This window comes from Eubalaena glacialis, chromosome 2, assembly GCF_028564815.1.
Source record: "Eubalaena glacialis isolate mEubGla1 chromosome 2, mEubGla1.1.hap2.+ XY, whole genome shotgun sequence".
In the NCBI taxonomy this organism is placed as follows: Eukaryota; Metazoa; Chordata; class Mammalia; order Artiodactyla; family Balaenidae; genus Eubalaena; species Eubalaena glacialis.
Window position 1 is genome coordinate 64,825,979 of NC_083717.1, and position 13,522 is coordinate 64,839,500.

The 13,522-nt window shown below is 41.2% G+C and overlaps 1 protein-coding gene across 2 annotated transcripts in view; it reads right to left on the reverse strand.

Moving 5' to 3' along the window:
- Window positions 1–13,522, reverse strand: part of THSD4 (thrombospondin type 1 domain containing 4) — a 589,040-nt gene that overhangs the window by 33,457 nt on the left and 542,061 nt on the right. The window lies entirely within an intron of this gene.

Consider the following 13,522-nt stretch of genomic DNA (forward strand, 5'->3'; position numbering starts at 1 on the left):
AGTCCTCAGGTAAGCCCAGGTGTGCACAAGAAACTGACTGCCCCTACTTGCTGGCTTATTCATTCATCAGGTTTGTCATTATGATCCACTATGTGCAGGGCACTGGCCTAGGCCCTGGAGCAGGATGAGGCATCTAGATCACAGCCCTTTGGGCTTCATCACTTCTTCAACCCACTTCAATCCCTTCTACCACTTGGACTTAGTCTAGAAAGGAAGGGTGGGAGGGGTTAGGAGAGAAGAATGTGGAAAATGAGAGAAAGGAGAAAGTTAGAGGTGGAAGATAAGGGGGTGGGGAAGGGAAACTGTGTTCTATCCCATTATCTAGGTGAGAGGTTGCACATTGGCAGCTCGTGAGCTGCTTTTGGCCCACAAATGGAATTAGTTTAGCCATTGTAGTGTTCTTTTTTTGTAAATAATTGAAACCAAATTTAAGAATTGGGAGATTTCATGTAAAAATTTTAGAGTTCTAGCTTCTCTTGTAAAACAAGAAGACATGTTAACCTTGGCTCCACATTCTCTCATGGCAGCAGTCATGGAGCTGAGGAGGACTGCCTCTATTAGATGGGGCCTGCGTGCTCTGGCTTGCCCTACTCCCCACTGCTCCCTAATGCTCCCCAACACTGAGGCTAAGTCTCAGTTTATTACCCATTTATTTATGAATATAGATTATTTATTCCATTTATGATCATGCTGAATTAATATTTTCCTTATAGAATAGAAATTTTCTTACAATTCTTCCTACTGGTATGTCTACTAAAAGTGGCAAAGCTAAAGACAGGCTAAAAGGGTCACAGGACTTTCTCCTACTTGGTCATCTTCATTCATTTGTATTACCTTACTTCTGTGGACTTTTGAGGATGTAGCTATGTTACCTACTCCCACATACACTGTCAGAATTCATCTTCACAACATTGCTAAGCGGATGTGCATCCTCATCTTTCAGAACTTGGTTCAAGTCTGAGAAGGAAGTTGTTCAAGTTCATGAAGACAAGTGACAGAACTGCTATTTGGAGTCCAATAACAGTGGACTCAGGACGGAGGTAAGAACGGAGAAGAGGGGCAAGGAACAAGGTGTTAGGGTTATTGAGAGAAGAAAGGACAGCATCTGAGAGCAGACTTGACTCTCTTAGACATTTGGTACCTTGAAACCCACAAGCGAATGGCAAATTGTATTTAAAGGAGATCCCATTTTAAGTGGCATGGTCAACAGTGGGCCTGTGACAGTCACTGGCTCTGTGTACTTTCTATTTACGTAGTTACTAAACTTAAGTTTTTTACATGTATTATGAAAAAAATTTACACATAAACAAAAGTAGTGAGAAGGGTATAATAAACCTCCATGTACCCATCCCATCACCCAGCTTCAATAATTATCAACTCCTGGCTTAGCTTGTTTCACTTTGCAAATCCCAGACACTATTTATCCTTACATTTTTCAGTAGGTGTCTCTAAAATATAAAGACTCTTTGTTTCTTAAAGTCAGTTTCAGCAGCGTTTTCTACAATGGGCCTTCCCAGGCCTGCAGACTCAGAAGCTGCTCCGAGAGGTGGAAGAGCCCCCAAGGTTGAGGTGGCCTCCCCTGCAGACTCTATCCCTGGCTGGCTTGTTGCCATGGCTCCTGGGAGACCACAGCTATGGAACATCAAATACCAAATTAGAAAATCACTTCAGCTTACTGAGTGGCAAGGAAGGGTCAAGAGTAGAGATTGAGGATGAATAGGTTTGGGGCTGTTTTCTCTCAAAACCACACTTCTTGAGAGTGGTCCATACGGTGTCTCCGTGTTTTCACTTCCCATTCATTTCTCAATCATCTCCAGTCTGACTCCTGCCCCCATTATTTCACTGAAACAATTCAAATGAACGTCACCAGGACCTCCATGTTGCCCAATCCAATGGGCATTTTCCAGCTTTCCTCTTATTAGATGTCTCAAAAGCATTTGGCGCTACTGGCTGCTCCATTCTATTTGAAACCTTCTTTCACTGGTTTCTGGGACACCTCACTCAGCTGGTTTTCCTCCTGATCTCGGGCTTGCTCACCTGTTCTTTCTTTTTTGTCTCATCTTTCTCTACTCGGCCGTTAAATGTTAGTGTTCCTTAAGGCTTCAGAGTAGACCTGATTTGGGTGCTGTACTCTTTTCATGGGTGATTGCATCTTTGCTCATGGCTTTAATTACTATATTCCAGTGACTTCCATATTTATGTCTCCAATCCAGACTCTTCCTCTGGTCCCAGGCTTATGGGATTTTAGTTCCCTGACCAGGGATTGAACCCAGGTCCTCAGCAGTGAGAGTGCGGAGTCCTAACCACTGTACCACGAGGGAATTCCCTGGTCCCAGACTTTTATATCTAATTAGCTATTTGACAGCTTCACTCAGATGTGTTGTGTAAGCCTGAATTCATCCTTTACCTCTTCCAGTATTTTTTTTTTAATTGAAGTATAGTTTATTTACAATATTATATTAATTTCAGGTTTACAGCATAATGATTCAGTATTTTTACATATTATACTCTCTTTCCTCTCCCCTTTGGTAACCTCTAGTTTGTTTTCTATGCCTGTGAGTCCATTTCTGTTTTGCATATACATTCATTTATATTAATTTTTAGACTCCACATACAACTGATATCATATAGTGTTTTTCTCTGTCTGACGTATTACACTAACATAATATTCTCTAACTCCACTCATGTTGCTGCAAATGGAAGAATTTCATTCTTTTTATGGCTGAGTAATATTATATATATACGTAATGGAATATATATATATATCACATCTTCTTTATCCATTCATCTGTTGATGAGCACTTGGTTGGCTTCCATATCTTGGCTATTGTAAATAGTGCTATGTCCATACATCTTTTTGAATTAGTGTTTTAGTTTTTTTTGATGTATACCCAGGAGTAGAACTGCTGGATCATATGGTGGTTCTTATTTCAGTAAATGGTACCACCATCCATCTAATTAGGAACCTAGGAATCATCCTGGACACCTCCTCCTTTCCTTGTCCCTTATATCCAATCCATCATCAAATTTTATTTGACCTTCTCCATATTTCTTGAACTCATCTACTTCTCTTCATGTCCACTGCCATAATCCAGGACCAAGGTACCATCAGATTTCATATGGACTAACTCAAAAACCTTCTGACTGGTCTTCCTGTTTACCTTCTTTTCAGCCAGAGTGATCTTTTCAGAATGCAGATTTGATAACCAACTGTGGCTCAAAATCCTTCAATACTTTCTATTTCTCTAGGAGAAGAACCCCTCAATCATCAATGGGGTCAGGGCCCAGGTAATGTAGTCCAGCCTCATCTTGTGTCACTGTTATTCTTCTCTCTGTGCTCTGATCCCTGGCCTTCTTTTAGCTCATCTGATACATCACATTCCCTCCAAAATGCTGTTCCTTCTTCCAGAAATGCTTTCCCTAACCACAAATCCTATTTGTTCTTTAGATGTCAGCTCCTTCAGGTAATCTTCTCCTACCCTCAGTCCAGGTCTCTCTCTTCTCACATGCTGTAAGAGATGCAAGAGCCTTTCCTTCAAGGCACTTAACTCAGTCTGTACATACACCTATTCAGAGCATGACTTGGTTAATGTTTGTGTCCCAGTACTGTAAGCTCCCAAAGGGCAAAGACAGTGGTGTTTCCTCACCAACAATGGTGAGCTCTAGTGCCCAGCATACTGCTCACCATGTAGTAGGAACTTAATACTTACTGAATGCAAAAATATCTAGTAGAAAAAGGCAACAGCTCAAAAGAAAGACAGGCAAAGAATGATAAATAGGCAATGCACAGAAAACCAAATACAAATTCCATAAGCAAATGAAAAGATGCTCTACCTTACTTATAATTTAAGAAATGCAAGTCAAAACCACAATGAAATATTCTTGACCCACCAGATCAGCAAATGTTTAAAAAATTTAATACTGCCAGAATTGACATGTGTGTGAACAAGCAAGCACCCACGACATTGTTGGTGGGAATGTAAACCAATTCAACCTTGGAGGGCAGTTTGGTTACAATCTGTTCTCAGGTCAAGAGGATGTTTAAACGCCCATCCTCTTGACCTGAGCATTGTACTTCTAGGAAACTACTTGAGGGCTATCCTTCTATAAGTATACAAAAGTGTTTTTAATAAGGATATTCTGTGCAGACTGTTTTAACTTGAGAAAGACTAAGACCAACCTAAATATCCATTAGTAGAGGACTGCTTAAGTAAATTGTCACCCTGGATAATCATGCAATGGAATATCACGTGGCCCTAAAAATGATGAGGCAGGTCTGTGTATGTGGGTATGAAAAGAACTCTGTGATACATTAAAATAAAATTTTGATTTTCTTACTTGAATACTTCTTTTTTTTTCATTTTGGCCGCACAGTGGGCATGCGGGATCTTAGTTCCCCGATCAGGGATCGAACCCGCGCCCCCTGCAGTGGAAGCGTAGAGTCTTAACCACTGGACTGCCAGGGAAGTCCCTGTGATGTGCTTTTAAATAAAAACATATACATAGGGCTTCCCTGGTGGTGCAGTGGTTGAGAATCCTCCTGCCAACGCAGGGGACACGGGTTCGAACCCTGGTCTGGGAAGATCCCACATGCCGCGGAGCAACTGGGCCCGTGAGCCACAACTACTGAGCCTGCGCGTCTGGAGCCTGTGCTCCGCAACAAGAGAGGCCGCGATAGTGAGAGGCCCGCGCACCGCGATGAAGAGTGGCCCCCGCTTGCCGCAACTGGAGAAAGCCCTCGCACAGAAACGAAGACCCAACACAGCCAAAAATAAACATAAATAAATTTATTAAAAAAAAAAACATATACATAAAACATGTAGACACACACAGAAAACATTTCAGGGAAAGATGGTTCTAAAACTGTTAACACTGGGGACAGGAACTGGGGTTTAGGTTGGGATGGGAGATTAGAAGGGAGACATTTATTTCCCATTTTATATCTTTTTACTACCATTTAAAAATTTTTTTACCATATGCATATATTACTTTCTTACTTTCTCTAAAGCTTAAAATTTTTAATTAATATAAAGGACAAGGTACTACAGAAATACTACTAAGGGATATAAAGATTTTCCCTTTTTTTACAGCTTCTCCTTAAAAGACCATTCAGAGCATCAAGAGTTCAGAATTAAGGTAGGTTCAGGCTAAGATTTTACTGCTTTTAATGGCAAAAATGGTATTGTAGAAGAGGCTATTATCTGGAAACCAAAAAGTCCATTAAAGAACATTTGAAGTACTGTATGGGAGAGAGCATCAAAGGCCCCCCAGGAAATAAAACATTGGGATCCTGAATCTTTTTACCATCCACTACTGTTACCTGTACATTCCCTCTAAAGGTTTAGATGAATCTTTAATCATATAATAGCAAAGCATTAAAAAAAAAAAGCCACATCAGATTTTTAGTAAACATGGTCCTGATTCCATATGCCCACGGGTTAGCTTCTGAAATAGCTCCCAAACTAGCCCCCATCTGGCCTGGTCTTGCATATTGAAAACAGCTGCATCTACAATTTCTGTGCCTGTAAGCAGTTCCAGAGCTATTAATGGTGTCCAGAACTAGCCCACAAAAAGGTGCAGGTGACTCATGGTTCTTGCTAATGGGTGTGTTCACTGAAGGTCAAGCTTTGGCAGAGCCTATTTGAAAGGCAACTTCACAACTATGCCAATAAGAGGAAATCTCCATTCTTGTTAGACATTTGGGTTTTATTCCAGTTTTAGTTGTCAACGCTGAGCATATATATTTGGCCTAAACTATCTGCACCAATAATGCCTTTCTCCAAGGTTCATATAGGAATTGCTAATATATCCAAGCCCTGCTTCTCATATACGTTATCCCATCATCTTATTTTATTTTACTTTTATTTATTTATTTTGGCTGCATTGGGTCTTTGTTGCTGCGCGTGGGGGGCTTTCTGTAGTTGCAGTGAGCGGAGGCTGCTCTTCCTTGTGGTGCGCGGGCTTCTCATTGTGGTGGCTTCTCTTGTTGCGGAGCATGGGCTCTAGGCGCGTGGGCTTCAGTAGTTGTGGCGCATGGGCTTACTTGCTCTGCGGCATGTGGGATCTTCCCAGACCAGGGCTCGAACCCGTGTCCCCTCCATTGGCAGGTGGATTCTTAACCACTGCGCCACCAGGGAAGCCTTATCCCACCATCTTAATGCCCACTGTTGATGACCCAAACACTGGCTCCCACAATCAAATAAAGAAGGTGGTTTCCTTACAGCAAACAGATCACTGTGATCTAGATGTCTGTTTCTTCCCTTGGAAATGAAGGTTAAGTTCCTCCTATTAACAAACTTCCAAGCTTCTTAATGTTTCACCCATTCTTAGAAGCTATTAGGGAAGCTGCACAACAAACTTAAGGGTGAAGGGGTCAGACGTCACTGGCCACTGCCATGAGGTAGCTGAAGGTTTGTAGTCCTGCCATTTTCGGTCTGGTCTATAAGCTTCCACAGAAGCCCACATATGGGCACGATCCCAAGTGAGCCTCAGAATATTTTCGCTAATCTAGATACCCTGAAAATGGAACACAGCTATTCACTTCATACTACCACCATGGAGGGGTCTGTCAATTACATCTTTATTTTCACTAGCTTCCAACTGAAATTTAGCATTCCTTCTATTATAAATGTAGGCAACAAACCATAACAGTATTAGCAGTACTGTGGCTTTGTCACCAATAGAAAAACCCTTATCTATTCACAAGACATTACAGATGTTACAGCTATTCTGAAATATTGTTAAATAACTCATCACTATTTTAGAATTACAATAGTTATTAGACCCTCCATGAGATCGCCTATTTTAATGTTAAAGGAGCATGTTACTATGTATAGTAAAAATTGGTTTTCTAAAGTGTTTTGATAATTAGGTATAACTGGTTTCCTTTGGATTTTTCTGTATCTTATTTTATGGGTTTAAAAACATTATTCTGAGAAGGTAGCCATAGACTGCCAAGGGAGTCCATGGCACATAAAAGTGAAAAACATCTGGTCTAGTGATTTATGGTTTTCAAAACACAAATGAACTCATAATATGAATGCCAATCCTATAGGGCAAGCAGGACACGTATTATCTTTATCATACAGATGAGGAAATAGGTTCAGAGAGATTAAGTTGCTTGCTCAAGGTCACAGACTATTCGGTAGCATTTAGGACTTGGACATTGATGCTCTAATTCCACATTCATGCAATTACACCAGTAATTCTCAAAGTGTGGTCCTTGGACCAGCATCCCCTGGAAGTTGGTAGATACGTAGGTTCAGGCCGGCTGAATCAGAAACATGGGTGAGGTCCAGAATTCAGGTTTAGCAAGCCCTCCAGGTGGTTGTGGTGCATTTAAAGTTGGAGAAGCACTATGGTACACCTTCCTGCCCTCCTCTCTTATTTTTGAGTCCTGATCAAAAGAGAAGGATTCTCAGTCGAGGGAGAAATGGTTTCACTTCTCATATACTGGCTTTGCCTGGGCAAAATGGCCCACACTGAGAGGATGGAAGCAAAAGGTCCAGTCTGGGGGTTGAGACTTATGTCCCTTCCACCCTACCACTGAAGCTCTCTCCATAGCACTCTCCCACCCTGTCTTCGAGCATTTAGGATTCCCAGAGCTGACTTTCCCATGGATTTCAAGTTACCAGCAAGCAATCCCAGAGGACACCTATCATTGTGTGACTTTACACACAAAGCATAAACCATTAAGGGTTTGGATTGTGACTAACCCTCGGGGTGTGTGTGTAGAAGACAGTCCAATTCAACTCAACAAAAAATTATATCAAGACACTGAGTAAGCCCACGTACTGTACTGTTAAATCCTTGGATGCACAATTTTTTTCCCATTTTCCCATTACTGACACTGGATGTGTATCACAACAGAAAAGCAGTAGTTGTCAGGCAGATGATTAAGTTCTGATAGAGTTGTCATTTCCTGAACACATGTGAATTTGGTCCGATTAAGTCATTTCAGTTGAGTTAATTGCATTGGCAGCCCAATTTATAGCTGTATTAAATTAAAAAAATAGGATATAACTCACATATAGTAAAGTATTTAAATTATCAGTTTATAGCTTGATGGTTTTTTTATATTTGTATTACGCCTGTGTTACTACTACCTGGATAAAATACAGAACATTCCAGCCCCCCACAAGTCTCCTTCCTGTCCCCGCAGAGTCTTTACCCCATCCTCACAGGTCTCGAATGTTGCCACTACTCTGCTGTCTAGAGCCACAGTCTCCCTGTTGTTGAATCTCATATAAATGGAATAATAACATATATATTCTTTTGCATTGGACATCTTTTACTTAACTTGATGCCCATGAGACTCATCCACTTTGTTGCATTTATCAGTAGTTCACTCTTTTTCATAGCAATTTAGTATCATATAAATATGCCACGATTTACTTTTCTATTGTTGATTGACTTTTGGGTGTTTCCAGTTTTGGGCTCCTTCGGGTAAAGCTGCTATAAAACATTCTTGTATGTTTTTGGTGGACATAAGTTCTCATTTCTGTTGGGAATATACCCAGAAGTAGAATTGCTGTGTTAAAGGCATATGTATGCTTAGTTGCAGTAGGCACTGCCAAACATTTTTCCAAAGTGGCTGGACTTGTTGTTGGGAGCCAGGGATCTCACCGTAGAAAAGGAGGCATACAAATACGGAATGGGGGAAGGCAACACAGAACACTGTGGGCATGGATTTAAATTTAAGATATCAGTGTGAATTCATAATTTTGAAATCATGTATATGTAGGTATATGTGCATGTTTATATGTACACCGTATATATGTATACGTATGTGAGTATGTGTATTTTTGTTATGTGTTTGCATATGTATACATACATGCATATATTTCCTAGCTCTGTCTGCTAAGAGGGCTAAGAAGCAGAGACACCCCACTAGCAATAAGCATACCCTGCACCTTAATCTTGGTCTCTAATACCATTCCCCATGAAAAGGTACCCTTATTTGGAGAAATGACTAGTTCCAGGGATGGGGCAGGGTAGGTACAAGATAAGCCTGGAGGTAAGGAAGTGTTCACAAAGATGATGGGGACATGTCACAAGGACATAGGAGTCACCTTGAAGAAGCTCCTATTGGCCACATCTGAGACAGTTTGAGCACCCAAATAAGTACGGTAACAAATTACAAATTACTGAAAGAAAAGGAAATTCATGAGCTCATACCAATAATAAGTAGATAAATAAATACATGGGGGAGAAGGGAGGGCTCTTGCTTATGAAAAATTTCAAGGGCCGACTGGTAAATATAGAGAGAGTGCTGGAGTTGGAAAATCATTTTGCAATCGTCATGGTAAAGATTGGATCAGCCAGAAATCATCAACACACACTAAACCTTGGGGGGAAATTTTGCTGTGGAGCAAGATATTCCAGTGGTCTTGTCAGCCCCTCAGACTGCTTATTAGTTGCAAGGGAGAAAAAGAAAGAATAATTATCCAGTGAAGAAACTGGGCAACACTTTACCAGGTGATCAAAATGAACAGCACCAGTGAGAAAAGGTAGACACTGTGTATCTCCTGACGTGGTACCTTGCAAAGGGCGCACCACCCCTAACCCAGGGTTCAGCTGAGAGTGTATAACTTTAATCTAGTCACGAGAAACATCAGACAGCGAGGAACATTTTAATTGTTTTAAGGGTGGAGGACTGTATTCTTAAAAAATGTCAATATGATAAAAGACAAAGTCTGTGGAAACATTAGAGATTAAATGAGGAGAGGGAGAAATGTCAAATGAATGTAGTACCTAGCCTAGATTTGCTCCTGAACTGGAGGAAGGAAAGTGCTATAAAGGACATGATTAGATCAACTGACAAAACTGGAGTATGGACGGTAAATTAAATACTTGTAAATGTTGTGTCAGTCTAAATGTGTGAAGTTGCAGGCTATCCTGTGGTTACGTAAGAGAGTATTCCCATTCTTAGCAAATACTCACTGAAACTGGGGTATTTGTGGATAAAGTGCTGTGGTACATGTAACTTATCCTCAAATGGTTCAGAGGGAAAAAGTATAGGTGACTCTGAATAAGTAAATACAGGGGTTCTCTGTATCATTTTAACTTTTGCAACATTTATTCAATAATTTGAATTCAAATTATTTCCACATAAAAACTTTTTTTAAAAACACAAGATGACTCCTTCTACCCCAGATACTCACACCTGGGTCGCATCTCCCCATTGATTTGGATTTAATTGGTTGAGGTACAGCTTGCACAGCGAGTGATTTAAAAGCTCCCAGGTGATACTAATGTACAGCCAGGACTGGGTTAGATAACAGAATTTCCAAAGCAGAAGCAGGTGCCACTGTTTCCTGCATCCTGAACCACAAGTGTGTTTCTCCCCATCTATTTTTCTAAAGCTTTGAGCTAATTTTTAGTGGATAACTTCTAGAAATACATAATGTGATGAAGGGGAAACAACGTGTATAATCAAACAAGAAGTTCAGACAAAGCCCCGGTATTCTCTAATGTGCTTTGAACGTCTACTGATAGGTAAGAGATTGTCATACTGAGTGAAGTAAATCAGACAGAGAAAGACAAATATCATATGATATCACTTATATGTGGAATCTCAAAAAATGGTACAAATGAACTTATTCAGAAAACAGAAATAGAGTCACAGATGTATCAGTAGAAAACAAACTTATGGTTACTGGGGGGAAAGGGATAAACTGGGAGATTGGGATTGACATGTACGCACCACTATACATAAAATAGATAACTAATAAGGACCTACTGTATAGCACAGGGAACTCTACTTGATACTCTGTAATGACCTATATGGAAAAAGAATCTAAAAAAGAGTGGATATATGTATATGTATAACTGATTCACTTTGTTGTACACCTGAAACTAACACAACATTGTAAATCAACGATATTCCAATAAAAATTAATTTAAAAAACATGCTGTAGGGATAGCACGTGCACAGATCACACAAAACATTCTGTCACTGTGATGCTCTACAGAACTGCCAAAGACCAAAAGTGGTGCAAAAGAAGTTTTAGGATCTGAGTATGAAGAAGGCTTAGAGTGCAATGTCGATGCAACTTTGAAAGAAGTAGCATCTATATACATAAATATATGTTATGGCTGGTTTCTATTATTAAGTTTATTTCCCTGAACTATATGTGTATATACCTGCCTCCCTTGATAGAAGGTGAGTGCTTTAAAGGCAGATACTGTGACATGTACATGTTTGCCCCACTACTTAGCTCTTGCTTGGCACTCAATAAATGCTTATTGAATAGAAGTAAATTATGAGGTGTATTGTTCCTTTTTTTTTTTTTTTGGCTGCGTCAGGTCTTTTCGTTGTGGCATGTGGGAACTTTCGTTGGGGCACGCGGGCTCCTCTGTAGTTGTGGCGCGTGGGCTCCAGAGCATGTGGGATCTGTAGTTGCGGCACACTGGCTCTGTAGTTGTGGTGCGTGAGCTTAGCTGCCCTGCGGCATGTGGGATCTTAGTTCCCCGACCAGAGATCGAACCCGCATCCCCTGCATTGGAAGGAGGATTCTTAACCACTGGACCACCAGGGAAGTCCTTGTATTGTTCTGATCTATCTTATTTTAACTTTGGAGTTCAGATAAGAGGCTCTTGAAAACTCCTTAAAGTCCTGCTTTTATCTAGATGTTCCTGTTTAAGAATTTCAATCTCAAAAATGTCCTCCATTCCTCCTGGTCAAAATGGTAAATGCATGCAGTGATGCCTAAAAATTCTGTTGAAAAAAAATGACAAAAAAAAAGCAACATCTCTCTTTGGGTAGATCCAGGTCCAGTCTGATAAAATGTCCAGATTATGGTTTCTGTTAAACAAATATACACACATATCACACTGATTTTTCAGTTCAGATTACTTTGGCATTTTGAGTTTGGAAAGAATTGAACCTGTGTGATTTTCTACAACATGATGTAACACATTTGGACTGAAAATCAGAGTATCAGAGAAAGAAGGTTGGCTTTCTCTTTGGCACTGTGTGATTACAGGTTGCGAGGGGTTTGAATAAAGGGAACTGCCAAGTCTGTTATTTAATTGCTAAATTATGGCTAAGTACAGCTAATTCTCATTCTTTACAATATTAACATTTGATTTATTTTGACTCCAAATTTCCTTTGAATGCTTACTAACTGTAAAGAAAGTTTGTGTATTTTTAAGCCCCAAATAATGTTGTATGAAATAGATCCCATCTATGGTTTAAGTAAGATAATAAGCTAAGCAAAGAGGTATTGCGGGGCTGTAAAGGTAAGACACAGCCCACAACTTTGGGAGCTTGGACACATACTAATATGACGTGAATAGAGAGACTGGTAAAATTTCCATGGGGTGCAGAGGATCACGGCAGGGGGTGTTGGTGGTGTCTGAGCAGGAATTTACAGGGTGAGAAGCAGTTCACCAGGCAGAGGATGGCGGGGTAGGGGGAGGAATTCATGGGAGAACAGAGAAGGACATGGACAAAGGCAGAGGCCAGAAGAGGCCTGACCTTGGAGGGGTGGGGGACAGTCTGGTGTGGTTAGAGAAGGGGCATCATGGGGTGCTGGGGGCTGGAGTAGAGTGGGGCGGGGGTGTGGAGTGAGAGCCCCTGGAGGTGAGGTGGGAAGTGAATGCCGTGGGCAGACTGTGAGGGCTGGATGGTGGGCACTGGGGAGCCATGAAAAGTTTTCGATCAGGAGAGGGACAGCTGAGATCTGGTTTTAGGAGAGAACACTGGCTACTGAATAGGAGAGGCCCCAAAGTTCACGACCACCACGGTTTCTGAGCGTCCACCATGCCTCATGGGCAGCCCCAGCTCTGCCACTGCAGCCATCTGGGGCCACCTCTCTTCTCTAGGCTGAACTGTCTACTCCCCACGAGCAGGGGGGACCTCCCTGCCCTTTAGAAGGAATTCCAGGAGCCTAGTTACTCTAACAGGTCTCATTATAGCTCAGTTCATCTAGAGATAAACCCGATATCTTTCTCACCCTAAATGAATTTGCTTCCTAACTCCTCCTTTTAAAAAAGAATTATTCTCCCACTACTCAGATTCAAGTTTTGGCAATCATCTTTGGTTTTTCCTTGTTTTTCTCTCTCCTTTCTCCTCCTGCCTAGTCCCCTCCCCACATTCAAGTTCGGTTTGCCTCCCCCCTGGACCACGGCAGAAGTTTGATCATGGATCTCCCTGCATGCTACCCTAGATTGATCTTCGTAAAATACCCCTTTCCTCCTGTTCCTCCCCTGCCTCCAAATTTCCATGCCTAAAGGATAAAGCCCACCCTCCCCTGATTCACAATCAATGTCTTGTGTGATTTGACCCTGCCTTCAACCATCTTGCACAGCCCCCTTGTCTTTTCAATCAAGTATGGAAAATGTCGGTAATTTGTATCTGAGATTTAAAAAAATCCTACTGTGATTTTTCATAGGGCAGGAGCCCTGTCTTATTTAGTATGTGACAAAAGGACACTCAGTAGACATTGTCGAATAAAGCTAGCATCCCCTTCTCATCCTGAGGGTCCTATTCAAGAGCTGCTCTCTCTTGCTTCTAACC